General features: G+C 47.9%; 1 long non-coding RNA gene and 1 pseudogene across 1 annotated transcript in view; one reads left to right on the top strand and one right to left on the bottom strand.

Annotated features, from left to right (window-relative positions):
• Positions 1–2,063: 2,063 nt before the first annotated feature.
• Positions 2,064–19,552, top strand: part of LOC110568048 (uncharacterized) — a 63,887-nt gene continuing 46,398 nt past the window's right edge. The window contains exons 1-2 of the long non-coding RNA XR_010339133.1: positions 2,064–2,102; positions 18,543–18,591. This is a non-coding gene — a long non-coding RNA (uncharacterized LOC110568048). The remainder of the gene's footprint in view (positions 2,103–18,542; positions 18,592–19,552) is intronic.
• LOC135270947 (peptide YY-like) lies at positions 2,177–2,559 on the bottom strand (annotated as a pseudogene).

The following is a 19,552-nucleotide window of genomic DNA, read 5'->3' as shown; positions in this document are numbered from 1 at the left end:
ATGTCACTGATGGTCAATGAGACCTGTCAAACTAGGCAGAAATTATCTGTGGTCATGCTTAATTCATACCAAGTCTCTCTTCCATCCACCTTAAGCTGACTACAGCTCTCCCAGGCAGACCAACAGACAGGGGATCGTGGATACCAACCCACTCCCCACCCACACAATGAACCAAAGCTCCGGGCAGCCACTGCGTCCTCCCATCCCACCCGTTCTGTTGCAGGAGAGATGACAGGCAGCAAAATGGTATGGATAGTGGATCTAAGATAATGAGTGGGGAGAGGAAGCCAGAGAAACTAACTACATCCCAAAAAAAATCAGGCAAGGCTTCTGGGAGGAGGTGACCACTATCCTGAGAGTGCCTTCCAGGCTGAAGAGAGTGAAAAGGCTCTGCAAGCAGGGAGAGTGGCCTGGGCAAAGACACAGAACATCAGAATCCACATAGCCAGTGACCTCCCCCATCTCCTGTCTCCTCAGCCTCACCCTTTCAGCTCTACCTCCAGGGAGGCTGGAGGTCAGCATAGGGGAGGGTGGGTATCAGAGCCCTGTGGGCCCCTGGGGACCTGTGTCCAAGCAGGGACCTCCTCTGCAGCTACGGCAGAGTCAGCTTTAGAGTCTTCTCTCCTTCCAGAGTCATCAAACTGCAAGCAGTACTTCAAAACCCTAGTCCACGCAGGGATACCCTGTCTTCCTGGTTTTTTTTTTACCCTCTCTGAGTCAGAGGCTTTGGCCTCAACCTGATTCTCCCCTTCATCTCCTAGCCCCGTGCTTCAGATTCAGGCAGGTCTTGCTGACCTAGAAGACCAGGAGACAGCCCACAGATACAGGAGGCTGAGTCCAAGGAAGGAGACATAGGCCCTTCCTTCCTGAGGCCCCAGGAGGGAGACAGTACAGAGACATAGAACTCTCAGTGAACAGAGCAGAGGCCCTGAGAGCTGGGCAGCCAGAGAGGGCAGGGAGAGTGCAATTGGGCAATCAAGGCGAGCTTCTTGGAGGAAAGGGGCAGGGAAGGGTTGATGTCAGGGGAGATCAGTCTGCAGTCAGGCTCTGGAATAGGTGCAGAGTGGTGACGGATTCGTCTGACTCCAGTTTAAACCACAGCGCCTTTAGGCTTCATTCAGTATCTAGTCCAGGGGAAGGGGGTACATGGGAAGGTGTCTATATGGCCTTGTCACTAGGAAAGCACAGTTCGTGACTTATCCACCGAGTGTGGATTCAGCGAGATGGGGGAGGGCGGTTTTTTAGGGATAGGGGAGCCCCCACACTCCCATTGCTCCTCTGCTCAGGGAAAGGGGGACGGTAGAAATGACCTGCCTCTCCGGTCAGCACACACACAGCCACTTCAGCCCCTCTTGGCTCGTCCTCCACAGCCCCATCTTAGACCGCATTTCACCGCCAGCCACTCCAGCCCTGGCGCTAGTAATACAGCTCCTGGGGAAGCGCCCCGGAGTGTTGGTGCTTCTTTGACTTCACGGGATGGGGGAAGGACAGCCCTGTCCCCATCTGCTCTTCTAGGCTGCCTAGCAGGCTCCTGTCCACGCTCCCCGCCTTCTTCCAGAACCCCATCCACTCCTGACCCCACTCGATACAGTTCCTTCCACAGCAGCCCCTGGTCTGGGCGCTGTCCAGGCCCACGCTGGGTGGTCGAGTCTTCACTGGGCTCCGAGCAGAGGGAACCCCCGCGCCCGCCCCAGCCTTGTTGTCCTGGGGCTCCTCTGGCCCCCAGGCCTCCACCCTCCACTTCCAAGGGACGCCACCTCCACGAAGGAGAAAGGAAAGGAAATACAAAGGCACACATTCGTTTCTGTGGAATTCGCTCTTTATTTTGGGACCAGGGAAGGACCACACACAGCCGTGCAGCCCAGGGGTTGGGGCACCGAGACACTGAAAGTCCGCACCCGCACCCACACCTGCACCCGTACCCTGCTCAGACGCCGCCTCCAGGAGGCGGAATCCGGGTTTCTGGGGTCGGGCGTGCGTATGCAAATGAGACGGGCGTGGTTGGAAGATCTCCCAGGAGGCCTCAGGGGTCCTCGCCACAGGTCGGCGCCAGGAGCGAAGGGAAAGGAAGCGCATGTGGGGAGGCAAGCGTGGGAGACGTCGTAAGTGACGGACTAGGGTGGGGTGGGGCGAGGCCGCGCTCTCGGAGGCAGGATGTGTGGTGACGGGGGCACTTTCACCTAGACCTGCTGGGGTGGTCCTCGCCGTTGCGGTAGAACGTTTTGTAGAGGCGCGCGTCCGGGCTGTCCTGTTTCACCTACTGGGGGCGGAGCTGGGAAGGGCGAGTTCAGACCTGGCCACGCCCCCGGCGGTGCGGGGCTGCAAGGGAGAGCCCCAGGGAACCCGCTCCGCCCACCCCGTGCCAGCGCTCACCGCGGCCGGGTGACCAGGTTGAGCTAGTGGCGCAGGGAGGCGTAGTAGCGGCTCAGCTTCTCCCGGGAGGCGTCTTCGCCGGGAGCCTCGGGTTCGATGGGGTAGGCGTCGACTAGCGCCCCCAGGCGGACGAGCAGGGCCAGAGCACTGTGGCCAGGCAGGCTATGGCCTGCGCACCGACACCATCTGGGAAGGCGACACTGGGGCATGGGTCATTCCGAGCCTCGACCCTCCACGGCGTGAGGCTGCGGCTGCCGTCGGGGCCACGCTCCGACGCTCTCCCTCGGTCTGGTATCGGACCAAGGCTCAGCCACCAGCTTACCTTGTGTTCTCCGGCACTGCACTGTCTCCTGCCTCAGTTTCCTCATCTGTCAGAGGGACAAAGCTCTACCTGACGTAACCCTACCCCTCACCCCCTCTGCTGCCCAGAGAGGTAGAGGGAAGAAGAAGGTTGTGCTGGGGGGACTCCTGGGCCTCCTTCCCACCTCCGATGGCCCCCTCCAGTCCAGTTTCTCACCACTCACCCCCAGCTTCCACCATTCCAGCCTTAGTTTTCCCACCAAACAGCCAGGGTTTCCCGGTACCAGACAGTGCTTGAGCCCCAGCCACTCACAGCGACAGCTTGGGAAGCAGATGAGCAGGAGGTGGAAGGCAAGGGAAGTCCCAAGGGCTGCACTGCAGCAGGTCAAGCTGAGGCCTCCTCTGCTCAGGGCTTTCCTTGCGGGGCTTATATCCCTGCCTGGAAAGGAGGGGGAGTCCTACGGGGAGGGGGAGCCAGCAGAGGGTGGGCCCTTCTTCCTCCCTCCTTCCACCCCTGCTAGATCGCTGAGCTTACACCCAGCCAGTGTGTGATGTCTCCACCTGGCAGGAGCTCAGGGGCAGCTGCCATGCTCAGATTTTGGGTCCCACTGGATGGGGTACCCAGTCTGAACCCTGTGCTCACCCCATAGTCCCCCAGGGGCAGGTCTAGCCTTCTGAGGAAGTAGAGCAGTTGGATCTAGCCTCCTAGGGCAGCCCCTAGGACCAGGATGAGAGTCTCTCTTCCCTAGCCTGTCCGTGGGTGGGAGTGGGGGGCAGAAGGGTGAACACATTTCCTCCAGCCTGTGGGATCTGTGACCACTCTTAACAAAAGACAACCGTTTTCACCCTCTGCTCAGTAATACCTTGGAGAAGGGCTGAGGAGTGACAGGACCTCTGGGGGTAAAGTCTTTCTCTTGGAGGCAGGGGTGGGGGCACATGACCTTGGCTCCTGACCTGCAATTGATGGTGTCCTCAGGGAGAGGCCTCTCTGAACACTCCATTATGTTCTTTCTCCATTAAAGAGTTGGGAAAAGAGGCAGGAGGGGGCAGAAGCCAGTTCCCCCACCAGAAGCAGCTGAGTCGGCCACCTGTGTATCCAGCCTGGCACACACAGACCCCGGTGCAGCCATGTGTGGCATAGAGCCCCCTTGCCAGGCAGAGTGTCCCCACCCCTATGCAGGTGTCATTCAGGGCACAGGTGTCTTATGCCAAGGCTTCCCAAGCACATACCACTGTCCCCAGCCCGTGACAGTCTCCACTGGGCTCTGAAGCCCAGATCCTTTGAAGGAAAGGACTCATGTTTATTAAGCACCTACTGTGCACCGGGTAGTACATAATTTCAGGCATCACAAGACGATGAGCTGAGTTTATCTCTATTTTCTAGATGAGGAAACTGAAACCCTGATAGGTGATGGAGCAGCCAAAGTCACCCATGATTCAAACAGGAAAAGGAGGGTGAGGCAGACCCCAGAAAGAAGACCTCTCAATCTGAGGGGCAGAAAGGCTCAGCACCTGGAGTAGCATGGGGTGCTGGAGCAAGGACACGAAGGCCAAGTCAGGCCCACCACCCACTCTGAGAAGCCGCGTAGGGGAAGGGTCTCCAGACCACCAACCCCCTCAACCCCACGTGCCCAGGAGGAGGGAGGAATGTGGGACGGTCTCCCCATAAAGCCCTTTCAGCTTCCTCTCCCTGGCCTAGCCAGACCTCCAGTACTTCCAGATGTCCCATCAGCCCATAGGGGGTAAAGGGGCCTACTTGGGTAGGCTGCTGGTTCTGAGCCAGCCCCTCCAGCCCCAGGACAGATGGCTGTGGGGCCTGTTTTTAGCGCTCTCCTGAGATGGGAGTTCAGGACTCTCTCAGTCACTCTTTTATGGGTTCAATCACCTGCATTCTCCGGAAATGGCTCCTTATCAGCCAGTCAGGCCCCATAGGACCACACATCCCAGGAAACACCAGGGTGCCCTGCTGAGCATGGAGGTGGCAGAGGACACTAGAACAAGGGGACATAGATCCTGCCCTTGGAGGAAGGAGAAAAATCATTCTTCTTAGGGACTCATCATCCACGGGCAAAGCACAGCCCTGTCCTTCAAGAACCCCAGTCACAAGGGAGAGACATGGCCATATCATGGGGGGATCCTCAGTCTGAGGGGTTCCCAGAACATGGATACAGAGAGACAAACAGAGACAGCCATTGTATTGTTTGGAGGGAAGACAGCAGAAATCAAAGAATTGTATTCCCATGGAAAGACAAAAGGCAGGTGCTCACCCTAGGATGCAGGGGCAGAGGGGGCTGGCTAGGACATCTATGATTCCAGGGGTCAGGGCCCAGAGAAGGACCCTGCAGGCTAATGGGGTCAAGGATACCAGAGAGCAGGGGGCTGTTTGCTCTTCTGACCCTGCAGCACTAACCATGGTGGTGATAGGGGTTTCTAGTGCACTGATTCTGGGCAGAGAGATGAAGGAGCCTGTGAGATGGCCACAGGGAATCTGACATCCCTGGAGCCCCATCATGCCCTGGAACCCCATCATGTGCTGGAACCCTGTCATGTCGCGGGGAATAAGCAGTCCAAGGACAGATGGGAAGAGAGGAGAGACATTGTAGAAGCTAGAGGGCATGAGATGGCCTGAATTCGGGCTACAACCTCTGAAGAAGTCACTTCCTCATTTATAGCCAAAGTAAATGGGTGCCCTGGTGGTCTCACTGTGGACCAGGAGCCAGCCTCAAAACCTCTCTATCCATCCCCCAAACCCTCTCTATCCATCATACCCCTACCCTCCAATCTCACTCCACAAGTACAGGGCAAGCTGATTGGTTCCTTAATCTCCGCCTCCTTGCTGAAGAGCTTATTAATTTGTTGATTAGCAGGGAGGATGTCTCAGCCCTCGATCAGTGGGCTTGGCTACCCCCATCCACACACCCACACCCATCACTGATGCATGACTCAGTGGCTATGAGACATGTCTGGGGGATGGAGGGCCGAAGTCTGTGAGGGGGGAAAGTTCAGAAACGATTGTTTTTGTAGATGTGAGACCAGTGCCTGCCTCCAACTTGTCCTTGGAAGGTAGGGGACAGAATCACTAGGGCTTCGTTGGCCCCATTTTCAGAGCATCTGGCAAGGCCACCTCAAGTCAAGGAGACCATGGACCTGGAACCCAGCTAACCATTTCCCTTGTCCAGTGGGCTCAAAGGCCACTAATCAAGATGGTGTGGCCTCTGCCATTCATCCCCAGAGGTTTAGAATTCTGCACCCCATTGCCCACCTGCCTGTACTTGCTCCCCACGCATAAGACCCCTCTTTTTTTTTTTTTTTTGAGATGGAGTTTCGCTCTTGTTACCCAGGCTGGAGTGCAATGGCGTGATCTCAGCTCACCGCAACCTCCGCCTCCTGGATTCAGGCAATTCTCCTGCCTCAGCCTCCTGAGTAGCTGAGATTACAGGCACACGCCACCGTGCCCAGCTAATTTTTTTTGTATTTTTAGTAGAGACGGGGTTTCACCATGTTGACCAGGATGGTCTCGATCTCTTGACCTCGTGATCCACCCGCCTTGGCCTCCCAAAGTGCTGGGATTACAGGTGTGAGCCACTGCGCACAGCCCATAAGGCCCCTCTTTGATCAGCGTGTACTGTGCAGCACTGGGCTACTGCCTTCCACCCGCAGGCACTTCCTCATGCCCAGGGTCCTGCAGACAGCAGGTTGTCATACAACAAGAGTAATTTGATCCTCATTCAACAAGTACTTATTAAGTCTCTGCTGTGTGCCAGGCACTGATCTAGGCACTGGGATAGGGCAGTGAACAAGCAGGCAAAACCCTTACCCTCATAGAGCTCATATTCTAGTGATAGAAAATAGAAAATAAATAAATAAGCATGGAGGCTGGGCGAGGTGGCTCACACCTGTAATCCCAGCACTTTGGGAGTCCAAGGTGGATGGATCACCTGAGGTCAGGAGTTCGAGACCAGCCTGGCCAACATGGTGAAATCCCATCTCTACTAAAAATACAAATTAGCCAGGTTGTGCTGGTGGGCACCTGTGATCCCAGCACTTTGGGAAGCTGAGGCAGTTGGATCACCTGAGGTCAGGAGTTCAAGAACACCCTGGCCAACATGGTGAAATCCTGTCTCTATTAAAAGTATAAAAATTAGCCAGGTGTGGTGGCAGGTGCCTGTGATCCCAGCTACTCAGGAGGCTGAGACAAGAGAATTGCTTGAATCCAGGAGGCAGAGGTTGCAGTGAGCCGAGATGGTTACCACTGCACTCTAGCCTGGGTGGGTGACAAAGTGAGACTCAGTCTCAAAAAAATTAAAAACATAAATAAATAAATAAATATGCATGGAATATGTCTGATAAGTGCTATAGAGAAAAATCAGAGCCGGGTGTAGTGGCTCCCGTCTGTAATCCCAGTGCTCCAGGAGACTAAGGTGGGGGCATCACCTGAGTCCAGGAAGGAAGTGATGAAGCAAACAATGAAGCTGCCTTGGGAAGAGTGGGAGGTGGGTTTGGGAAACAGTGATGCCAAGCAGGAAGGGATTTTCACTTTTTATAGTAGGAGTTCTCCTCGGAGCCTCCCTCTTACCTGAAGCTTCTGGAAAACACAGTAACAGATACCCATGACATGGTGCATGCCCAAGGCTCAGGCTTCGCTCTAGAATAGAGATAGGCAAACTTTCTGTAAAGGACCAGATAGTAAATATTTTAGACTTTGTGGTCCATACAGTCTCTGTTGACACCGTTAGGCTCAGCCATTGTAGCTTGAAAGCAGCCACTGAATACACCAAAAAAAGAATGGGTGCGGTAGTGCTTCAGTAAATCTTTACTTACAAATGGTAAAAGTTGAATTTCATATAATTTTCATGTCATACAATTTTTTTTTAAGTTTCCTTCAACTGCTTACAGATTCAGTCACTTTAAAAGACACTCTTTTTATTGAGCTCAAGGGATCCTCTGGTCTCAGCCACCTAAAATGCTGAGATTATAGACATGAGCCACTATGCCTGGCCTAAAATGCTTTTTTTTTGAGACAGAGTCTCACTCTGTCACCCAGGCTGGATTCAGCTCACTACAACCTCTACCTCCCGGGTTCAAGGGATTCTCCTGTCTCAACCTACCAAGTAGCTTGGACTACAGGTGCCCACCACCACGCCTGGCTAATTTTTGTAATTTTAGTAGAGACGGGGTTTCACCATGTTGGGCAGGCTGGCCTTGAACTCTTGACCACAAGTGATCTGCCTGCCTTGGCTTCCCAAAGTGTTGAGATTACAAGTGTGAGCCACCACATCCAGCCCCTAAAAGGCATTTTTAAGCCACAGGATGTACAAAAACAGGCCCACAGGGCCATAGTTTGCTGACCCCTGGTCTAGAAAAGCAAGAACTCAGCTACCTCTGCTCTGGGTTAAGTTATCTGTTTACCAAGAGTTGGTTTGGTGTGTCTGTAGCCTGTTTATGCCAGGTGCATTTGTCATTGTAATCATGTAATTGAATTAAACGTTACATAAACTGATGAAATATGAGTGCATAAAGAATTGTTTCCTTGCAAATGATGTTAAATGCTTTGGAAGTAATACACAAAGAGATTTGCTGACATGTTGAATTAGATGTGAAAGATAAACTATTCAGGGAAAATCCTAAAAATCTAGAAGTGTTCTACATCAGATTGCTTCATAAGTGTCTTTAAGTTTAAAGAAATTGGAAATAATAGGTAAATTATAGGATTGTAGGTGTGATTTATGCAAGAAAGTGAAAGGAGGATTTGAGTCGAGATATCCAAAGAAAAATTAGTGCCTGAATGTGAATTTTTGTGTTTGAACCTGTATGTGTCTGTTTTTATTATTGCCCACTTGAACTGACTGTTTCAAAAGACCGGTCAGTGACTCAGATCTGCTTCTGTCAAAACAAGGACTTCTCCAGTACTTTATATATTTCCAGTATAGTTTGATTTTATAGGGTATTTCTATTTAATGGCTTAAAGAACAAAGAAAGATTTTTCAAAAACCAATAAAAATAAAATGCTGGTGTATGTTGTGAAGCCTGAAATCAGACACTGTGAGGGGCCCTGGGCTCTAGCCCCTGGGAGCTCTGTGCATATCCCCTCCACATGAGTCCTCCTCTTCCCAGTCTGAATCCAACACTTTTTCAAGGGCCCAACAGTCTCAAGAGGCCTATGCTGCTGGTGCAGAAACTCAAGTCCTGAAAGACGTATGGATTCAGGGAGAAACAGTTCTGGGCTGGTTGAGACAGAGCAGCTCCCTGATTCACAGGGCCTTGTGGGCTTGTGTCTCTGTGGCTCCTGGTATCTTATGTGGTGCTGGCACGTGGTGGCTGCCAGGTTATTGAATCGATCCGTCAGTAAGTGAACATATTAGTTAAAATGTTGGTGCGCCTGCCTTAATAGAGACTAAATAATAGTAATTTAAATACCATAGATATTTATTTCTCTCTCATGTAAGGGTCCAAGCTGGCAGCCAGGGGTAGGGTGCCTCTGATCTACAAGAGGCCCAAGCACCTTCTAAGAAAAAAAAAAAGCAAATGATCATATTGATTGAAAAACTATTTGACAAAAATTCAAAATCCACTCACAATTACTCTTAGGCTCAGCTGGGTCACTCATACCTGTAATCCCCTAATACTTTGAGAGTATGAAAAAATACTCTTAGGCTCAGCTGGGTCACTCAAACCTGTAATCCCCTAATACTTTGAGAGGCTAAGGCAAGAGGTATTGCTTGAAGCCAGGAGTTCAAGACCAGCCTGGGCAACACAGTAAGACCCTGTCTCTAAAAAACAAATTTTTAAAAATTGGGCATGGTGGTGCCTGTAGTTTCAGCTACTTGGGAGATTGAGGTGGGGGAATTGCTTAAGTCCAGGAGTTTGAGGTTCCTGTGAGCCATGATCACATCACTGTAGTCCTGCCTGGGTGGGTGACAAAATGAGACCCTGTCTCTTTAAAAAAAAAAAAAAAAAGGCCAGGTGCAGTGGCTCATGGCTGTAATGCCAGCACTTTGGGAGGCCGAGGCTGGATTATCACTTGAGGCCAGGAGTTCAAGACCAGCCTGAGAAACATGACAAAACCCCATTTTTACTGAAAATACAAAAATTAGCTGTGTGTGGTGGCGGTCGCCTGTAATCCCAGCTACTTGGGAGGCTGAGGCAGGAGAACTGCTTAAACTTGGGAGGTGAAGGTTGCTGTGAGCCGAGATGACACCACTGTACGCCAGCCTGGGTGATAGAGGGAGACCCTGTCTCAAAAAAAAAAAGTGTGATACAGGTGAAATGACAGAATGACAGACAGCTAGGTCAATAGAACAGAATAGGAAGTACAGAAATAGACCTACGCCAATATGACAAATTGATTTTTGACCAAAGTGCAAAGGCAACTGAATGGAGAAAAGACTCCTAGAACCACCACCAGAGTCAGGACACAGAAGGCACAGAAGAACTGTATCACTCTGAAGGACTCCCTGGAGTTACCCCTGTGTAGTCACTCCTGCTCTCACCCCTAATGTTTGGCACCTGCTACCACCACTATAGTTTTCATCTTTTAGGGAATGTCATACAACTGGAATAATACAGTGTGTAATTATTTGAAACAGGCTTTGTCCACCCCTAATGCCTCTGAGATTACTCTAATTTGTTCTGTGTATCGATAGTTCATTCCTTTTTTATTGCTGAGTAGTAAATATCCCAGTACATTAATGTGGTTGGTTTACTTGGTCACCCACTGAAAGATATTAGGGCTGTTTCCAGTTTGGATCAACTATGAATAAAGCTGCTGTATTAGATCACGAGGTCAGAAGTTCGAGACCAGCCTGGCCAATATGGTGAAACCCCTATCTCTACTAAAAATACAAAAATTAGCTAGGCGTGATGGTGGGCCCCTGTAGTCCCAGCTGCTCAGGAGGCTGAGGCAGGAGAATCACTTGAACCCGTGAGGCAGAGGTTGTAGTGAGCCGAGATTGCGCCACTGCACTCCAGCCTGGGTGACAGAGTGTGACAGACTCCGTCTCAAAAGAAAAAAAAAAAAGCATTCATGTGGGCATATTCACCTCTCGAGGATAAATACCCTGGAGAGAGTTTTATGGGTCATATGTAATTGTGTGCTTAACTTTAGAAAAAAGTGTCAAAATGTTTTCCAGGATGGCGGTTTTGCATTCCCTCCACCAGTGGACAAGAGTCTAATTGCTCTGCACCCCGAAGTACTTCGGATTGTCAATATTTTTTATATTGCCCATTTTAATGTGTAGCTGGTGGTACATCATGATGGTTTTAATTTGCATTTTCCTATTGTCTAATGATGCCAAACGTCTATTCATGTGGTTATTTGCCATCTTTATATCCTCTCTGGTGCAGTGTTTGTTCCTGACTTTTTTTTTAAGTGTGTTGTTGGTTTTCTTACAGTTGAGTTTGAAGAGTTCTGTATATATTCTGGATACAAGTTTTTTGTTGAGTATGTGATTTGCAACTATTTTCTTTTGGTTTGTAGCTGTTTTTTTCATTTTCTTAACACTGTCTTTTACAGAACAAAAGTTTTTTTTTTCTTTTTCTTTTTTAAAGAAAGAAAAAAGGAAGAAAGAAAGAAAAAAAAATGAAGGAGAGGAAGAAAAGAGAAAAAGAGAGGGAGAATGGGAGTATTGCTTTCTTGCCCAGGCTAGAATGCAGTTTAGTAATGGGTATTGAAAACCTCTTTTATACCAATAATTATACTTAATGATGTAGACAGGAAGGAATAAGGGAAGAAAATAAACAAGCAGCCAACCAATATTTCATTTAAACCTATGAAATGCTATGCGATTACTGAGGAGTGATTTACTTCCAATTATGTAGTCACTTTTGGAATAGGTGTGATATGGTACTGATAAGAATGTACGTTTTGTGTATTTGAAGTGGAGAGTTATAAATGTTTATTAAGTTCACTTGTTCCGGGTCTGAGTTCAAGTCCTGGATGTCCTTGTTAATTTGTGTTTCGTTGATCTATAGAATCGTTAGCTCTTCTTGTTACATTGATCCTTTTGCCATTATGTAATGTCCTTCTTTGCCTCTTTTGATCTTTGTTGCTTTAAAGTCTACTTTATCAGAGGCGAGAATTGCATCTCCTGCTTTTTATTTATTTGTTTATTTTTACTCTCTGTTTGGTTGGTAAATCTTCCTCCTTCTCTTTGTTTTGAGTCTTTGTGTATCATTGCATGTGAGATGGGTCTGGATGCAGCATACCGATAGGTTTTGGCTTTTTATCCAATTAGAATATATATAAGTTTAATACTGGCATTTGATGCTAGCTGGCTGTTTTGCCCATTAGTTAGTGTAAAATTTTCAATGTGTTAATGCCCTTTGCTTTTTGATATATTTTTGGAAAGGCTGATATTGGTTGTTCCTTTATATGTACAGTGCTTCTTTCAGAAGCTCTTGTAAAGCAGGCTTGGTGGTGGTGAAGTCTCTAAGTACTTGTTTGTTCGCAAAAGATTTAATTTTTCCTTCGATTATAAAGCTTAATTTGGCTGGATATGAAATTCTGGGTTGAAAGTTCTTTTCTTTAAGGATGTTAAATATTGGTCCCCACTCTTTTCTGGCTTGTAGAGTTTCTGCTGAGAGATCTGCTGTAAGTCTGATAGGTTTTCCTTTATGGGTAACCTGACCTTTCTCTCTAGCTGCCCTTAGTATTTCCTCCTTCATTTCAACCCTAATAAATCTGGCGATTATGGGCCTTGGGGTTGGTCTTCTTGAAGAGTATCTTTGTGGTGTTCTCTGTATTACCTGGAGTTGAATATTACCCTGCCTTGCTAGGTTGGGAAAGTTTTCCTGAATGATATCCTGAAGAGTATTTTCCAACTTGGATTCATTCTCTTCGTCACATTCAGGTACACCTATCAAACGTAAATTAGGTCTTTTCACATAGTTCCATATTTCCTGGAAACTTTGCTCATTCCTTTTTATCCTTTTTTCTCCAATCTTGTCTTCTCGTTTCATTTCACTGAGCTGTTCCTCGACATCTGATATCCTTTCTTCTGCTTGATCAATTTGACTGTTTAAACTTGTGCATACTTCGCGAAGTTCTCGTGTTGTGTTTTTCAGCTCCATCAATTCACTTATATTCCTCTCTAAATTGTCCATTCTCATTAGCATTTCATCAAACCTTTTTTCAAGGTTCTTAGTTTCTTTGCATTGGGTTAGAACAAGTTTTTTTAATTCACAGAAGTTTCTTATCACCCACCTTTTGAAACCTGGTTCTGTTAATGGAACACACTCGTTCTCCATTAAGCCTTGTTCCGTTACTGATGAGGAACTGCGATCCCCTGTAGAGGGAGAGGCATTCTGATTTTGAGTATTCTCTGCCTTTTTAGGCTGGTTTCTTCCCTTCATTATATATTTATTCCTCTGTCGTCTTTGTAATTACCGACTTTCTAAGTAGGTCTCTGAGCAGACGTCCAACTTGTTGATTCCCAGCACCGAAATCTGAGCAATCCACTGCGCTGGCCAAAACAGCGGTGTCAAGATTGATGATGCTTTTCTGCCCGGGAATCTCCAGACTCTGCACCAAGAACTGCCGCGCTGAGGCGCCAGCAAAACCGCTGCGCCGGCCACAAGAGTCGCCCTGGCGACCCGTGGGGCTTCTTCACTGGGAATCTCTTAGTCCGTGAGCAACAAAAATTCGTCTGAAAGTGTGGTGTCCTCTCGTTCTCTGCGCTTTCACTGGTAGCTACGAGCCCGAGCTGCCAGTGATCAGCCATCTTGGATCTCTCTCTCTCTCTCAGAACAAAACTTTTTATTTATGAAGTCCAATTTATCAATTGTTTTCTTTTGTGACTCATGCTTTTGGTGATTTCCCCCTACTTTTCTCTGAAAGTTTTAATCATTTTACATTGCTTTTAGATATATGATCTATTTGGAGCTAACTTGTATAAGTGTGCGGTTTAGGTTGACATTCTTTTTTTGTATATGAATGTTTGTGGTTCAGACACCATTGTTGGCTCTAGGAATCTATACATGTGTTAAAACTCATAAAGCTGTACACCAACAAAAGTCAGTTTTACTTTATGTTACTTTATTGGTTTTTGAGAGGGAGTCTCATTCTATCACTTAGGCTGGAGTGCAGTGGTGTGATCTCAGCTCACTGCAACCTCTGCCTCCCTGGTTCAAGCAATTCTTCTGCCTCAGTCTCCAAGTACCTGGGACTACAGGTGTGTGCCACCACACCCAGCTAATTTTGCACTTTTTATAGAGATGGGATTTCACGATGTTGGCCAGGCTGGCCTCGAACTCCTGACCTCAGGTGATCCACCTGCTTCAGCCTCTCAAAGTGTTGAGATTACAGGCATGAGCCACCATGCCTGGCCAACTTTATGTTACTTAAAAAAACATTTATTTGAGACAGGATCTCACTCTGTCACTGAGGTTGGAATGCAGTGGCACAGTCATAGCTCACTGTAACCTTGAACTCCTGAGCTCAAATGATCATCCCACCTCAGCCTCCCCAGTGCTAGGACTACAGGCATGCACTGCTATTTCTGGCTAATTTTTATTTTTATTTATTTTTGTTGAGACAGGATCTCACTGTGTTGCCCAGGCTGGTCTCAAACTCCTGGCCTCAAATGATCCTCCTGCTTCACCCTCCCAAAGTGCTGGGATTATAGTTGTGGGCCACAGCACTCTGGCAAAAAAGTCATTAATAAAAGAAAAAGTTATTTCTAAAGTGCTTAGAACGGAACCTGAAAAATAGTAAGTTTTCAAAAAGTGTTTGTTACTTAAAGATAAATTCCTGGCCTCCCTAGGCAAGCCACCCTCCTATTATAAATAAGCACTCAGGGGTGGCTACTGACAGATCAGGAGGGTCTTTGGGTTTTGTGCCTGGTGTGGGATCACATCCTAAGTTGTGTCCCCAGATGCTACAGTGCAAGCAGAAGAGAAGCAACGGGGAGATTTGGACTGTCCTGCACAAACAGCCCCCACTTAGAGGGTGGGATGAAAGGCAGACAGCGGGGGATGGTCCAGGAACCTGTAGGCACCTTTGGAGGGCATCCCAGAGTTGCTCAGAGCCCCACTCCAGAATCAGACAGAACCTGGTTCAAACCCTGCCTCAATTGTTCAGCCAATCTCTGTGGCCTGAGGAAATTATTTCATCTCTGATCTTTGGCTTTGTCGTCTGTGAAAAATAGATCTTTAGAGTCCCCATAAAGGGTTAGGAGGATTGAATGAAATAATACCTGTCAGAAGCTCAGGACTGTTGCCAGCTCATTATAAGCACCCAATCACATGCTACATTTTCTTGCTATTGTTTGTAGTAGAGACTGGCAGGGTGCACCCTCAGTGTGAACAGTGAGTTATCTTTTGTTGTGGGATTTCAGGTCCCAACACTGTATTCCAAAAATGTTCAAAGTTATAGTAAATTGAAAAAGGCTGTTCAGCAAGCCGTACGATGAGAATTAGGATGCTTTTCTTCTTTTGGCTTAGCTATCATTTATATTTTTCTACAGTAGATATATATTACTTTGATAATTAGAAATAAATATGGAGGAGAGGAAAAGGAAAAAAAAGTTCAACAGAGTAGGACCAGGGACAGAGCCCTGTGGTGCAAAGCCACCACTTCCCAGTTTCAGCCATGGGCTGCCTTTAGAAACAGCCTCTCATCTAATTAAATTCTTGGCCGATGCAGTGGCTCATGCGGGTAATCCCAGCACTTTGGTAGGCCAAGGTGGGCATCACTCGAGGTCAGAAGTTCGAGACCAGCCTGGCCAGCATGGTGAAACCTCATCTCTACTAAAAATACAAAAGTTAGTCAGGTGTGGTGGCGTGCGCCTGTAATCCCAGCTACTCGGGAGGCAGAGGCAGGAGAATCACTTGAACCCGGGAGGCAGAAGTTTCAGTGAGCTGATATCAGGTTGCTGCACTCCAGCCTGGGTGACAGAGCAAGACTCTGTCTCAAAAAAAAAAAAAAAAATTATTCCAGCCATTGAGCCATTTCACCCACATATCACCCGGTGTCCACAGGATGTCAGATTTTGCTGTCTGCCTTGCTGAAGTCCAGACATGAGAAGCTTGCAGCACTCCCATTCCCAACCAAATAATTCCATCAATGGGGAAAATCAGATCAACCCAGACAGATCTGTTCTTAGTAATTTCTTATCATGTCTTTCCTTTACACATACTTACAAACCTAGAGGTGGTAGAAAGGGTATGGATTCTGGAGTCAGAGGTTCTGGGTTTGAATCCCACTCAAATTTTTCAGCTGTGTGACTTTGGGAGAGTTGCCTGGCCTCTCTGATCCTCACTGTAAAAAGAGAATAGTAAAGCTGTTGTCACAGGCTTCTTTTGACAACTTAAAGAGTGGGTAGGCTGGACGCCATGGCTCACACCTGTAATCCTAACACTTTTGGGAGGCCAAGGTGGGTGGATTGCTTGAGCCCAAGAGTTTGAGGCCAACCTGCGCAACATAGTGAAACCTCATCTCTACGAAAAATACAAAAAAAAAAGCCAGGTGTGGTGGCATGTGTCTGTAGTACCAGCTACTTGGGAGGCTGAAGTGGGAGGATCACTTGAGCCCAGAAAGTTGAGGCTGCAGTGAGCCGAGATCACACTACTGTACTCCAGCCTTCAGTGACAGCAGTGAGGCCCTGTTAAAAAAAAAAAAAAAAAAAAGTAACCACCAGTGACCATATCTGTATGCCTCTCCTTCTCCTACAAAACTGGTTTCCTCAAGGACAAGGCAGGAGCTTCCTATCTTTGTGCCTCAGTGCCTGGCACAGAAGAGCACCATCACTCCACCCCACCCCACTTGAGCTGATACACACACTCCTTTTTCTTGCTCACATCTCCGCCACCTGCCTCTCCTCACATTTCTCCACAATTCTCACCAACTCCCTCTGCACATATGCTTCTCCCCAGTGCTTATCTCTGCCCTCTCGTTTCCCCAAACCCTGCCTTCCTGGCCTAGGGTGACAGGCCCCATCCTTCATCCCCATTCTGTGTCCCCAGTGTCCATGAGCTGCTGTGCAGCCCACGGCCTGCTCCGTGGCCTTCAGTGGGAGGGAGAGTGATGCAGGACGGCAACTCATTTACTGAGGCACTTGTTAGCAGCTTCATCAGTTCCAAGGGCTGCATGGAAAGCCATTAGCTGTGACTCAGTCTGTGCCATCCATCAGAGAGAGGGGTGGAAGGTGAGACGAGAGAGGGAAAAAAATAAGAAAATGACCCACTCCTGTGTTCCTGCCGCCTCCCAGGGAGAACGAGGCCCAAGCCAGTTGGGTAGCAGCGATGGGCAGCACGAGGTGGCACATACATCTCCATACGCACAGTCCGCTTCCCATGCTGGAGTCCTCACAGCAGTCTGCTCCACATCCCTCCTACTTCAGACCAACATGGACTACTGGACCATCGCCTCCAATCACCCAGGGCTGCAGCCACACACTCCCACTCATCCATCACTGAAACAACCACAGGGAGGAGAGAAGGTCACTGGTAGGAGCCCTAGAGCCACTGAGTCAGGAAGGGCAGCAGAATGAAGACGTTTCTTTCCGTTTCTGCCTCTTTATCCTTCCACCAGGGTCTCATCCCACTGTCAATCATCAAAATAATTTCCAGGTAAAGAGTTAAATGTAAAATATATTGAACTATGGAAAAACAGGAAAGAGAATCTTGTGGCAAGAGAGCTTTACGAGTATAAAAGCCCTGGAAGAAATCACAAAGAGGAAGGTCAACAGCCTGGCCTGTACAAGTGTTAAATGAGTGTGCATGTCATAAAAGCATAACTGAAATCACAGATTGGACCACCTCTCTTTGCCAGGCTAACTCCAATTTATCCTCAATTCAGCTTCCCGAGGAAGCTTCCCTGACCACTTCACCCGCTTTGGGTTGGCTGCCACCCCTGAGCACTCCGGGGCACTGAATCCTGTCTCAGATGAGAGTTGAAACCTTGTTATGATGATTTCTTTATATTTCCATCCCCATGGACCATAGGCACCGTGACATTTTATTATTTTGATAATCTCCATGGCCAGCACACAGAGATATTGAACACAAAGTAGAACTCAATAACTTTAAAAAAAATTTTTAGTGGCTGTTATATTTTCTGGTTATCTAGCTTTTTTTTTTTTTTTTTAAAGACAGAGTCTCACTCTGTTGCCCAGGCTGGAGTGCAGTGGCACCATCTTGGATCACTACAACCTCCACCTCCTGGGTTCAAGTGATTCTCCTGCCTCAGCCTCCTGAGTAGCTGGAACTATAGGAGCCTACCATCATGCCTGGCTAATTTTTGAATTTTTAGTAGAGGCGGGGTTTCACCATTTTGGCCAGGCTGGTCTCAAACTCCTGACCTCAGGTGATCTGTCCGCCTTGGCCTCCCAAAGTGCTGGGATTACCAGCTTGAGCCACCGCACCCAGACTCAAGCAATCCTCTTGTCTCAGCCTCCCAGATAGCTGGGATTATAGGCACACACCACGTGCCTAGCTTCTAATTTTTTTGAGGAACTGGCATACCATTTTCCATAACTGTTGTACCATTTCACACTCTCAGCAGCAATGCACAAGGGTTCCAATGTCTTCACATCCTCGCTAGTATTTCTACAATATTTTTGGTTAATTTTTACTCTTTTGCTTTAAATATATTTTTGTCAAAACTTTGCAGCTGCAGATTCAGGCTAATTCTAGTTATGGAAAACGTCAACCATATAAACTAACTGGAACGTCCTTACTGGCAAACCAGGGAGTCAAAACCAATTTACTTTCTACTGGGAAAGGTCTACATTCATTTTATGTTTCCACAAAAACCATCTCACTTCTCAACTGTAAGACAGACACAGCTGTGCCATGAATTTGCTGCCTGGATGAAATTAAATACTGCCAGTCCCAGTATTTCTTCCTAATGTTCTCTTTGCTTTACTTTCCAGGGGCTGTCTCTCAGGACTGATGGATTACCTGACAGCAGAGATATAAAAGGTGAGGTCTTTATAAACAAAAATTGTTTCAAATTGTCCCTTTAGTTTGCAACTCAGGAAGTTTTTATACTTAGGTATATTGCACCACATTACTATCTAAGATGTGTAAGAAATTCGTCTTTCTAAGTGGGAGAATGATAATGTCATACTGGGGTTCAGCGTGCCCTCAGCTCCCAAGAGGACATTTCTCCAGGTTCTTGGTCTCCTGCCCTCTCAAGAATGAGAAAGGGGACCACGGCGCAGTGCGCAGTAAATACCGGACTCAAAAGTGTTTGTAGAAAGTGATTTAGAGAGAGAAAAACAGGAGAAGGAGAGAGAAACAAAGAGCTAACTCTCACACCGAGTGAAAAGACTCCAGAAAGATGGAATCCAGGAGAGGAAAGCAGCTTCCACACTGAGTGGAAGGGAACAGAGCGAGAGATGGAGTTTAGGAGGGGAAGACAGGCTTCCACAAGAGATTGTGGAAGGGGACTTTAGAGGGAAAATCCAGGATAGAAAAAAACAGCTTTGTTCATGGAAGGAGATCCAAACATGGAGTCCGAAGGGGTGTGGAAGAAGGGGACTTTTAACCTTGGAGGAATCCCCACCTTCTCTAAGACCCCAGGGCAATGAAAGGAGTTCCTTAGGGGAGTGACCAACTCTTAGTTTCTTCCTGCACCTGCAAAATTTAAATATAAACCGTTAAATATCCCGGATGGAGAGAGATGGGAGCGGGGCATGGCATTAGGAAGTTCTTGCCCTTAAAACTATGCCCCCTTGTGGACCCAGAAAGAGAACACATTCCCTCAATAACTGAAGAGGGATGTGAAAATAAAACTCAGAAAGGGAATGGAGTAAAAAAATAGTGAAGATGGCCAGGTGTGGTGGCTCAGACCTGTAATCCCAGCACTTTGGGAGGCCGAGGCGGTTGGATCACGAGGTCAAGAGATCAAGACCATCCTGGCTAACATAGTGAAACCCCA

The sequence above is a fragment of the Aotus nancymaae genome, unplaced genomic scaffold (genome assembly GCF_030222135.1).
Source record: "Aotus nancymaae isolate 86718 unplaced genomic scaffold, 86718_ANA_hifiasm-v0.15.2.pri h1tg000072l, whole genome shotgun sequence".
In the NCBI taxonomy this organism is placed as follows: Eukaryota; Metazoa; Chordata; class Mammalia; order Primates; family Aotidae; genus Aotus; species Aotus nancymaae.
The sequence above is the reverse complement of the archived record's forward strand: the minus strand, read 5'-3'. Positions and strand labels throughout refer to the sequence as shown.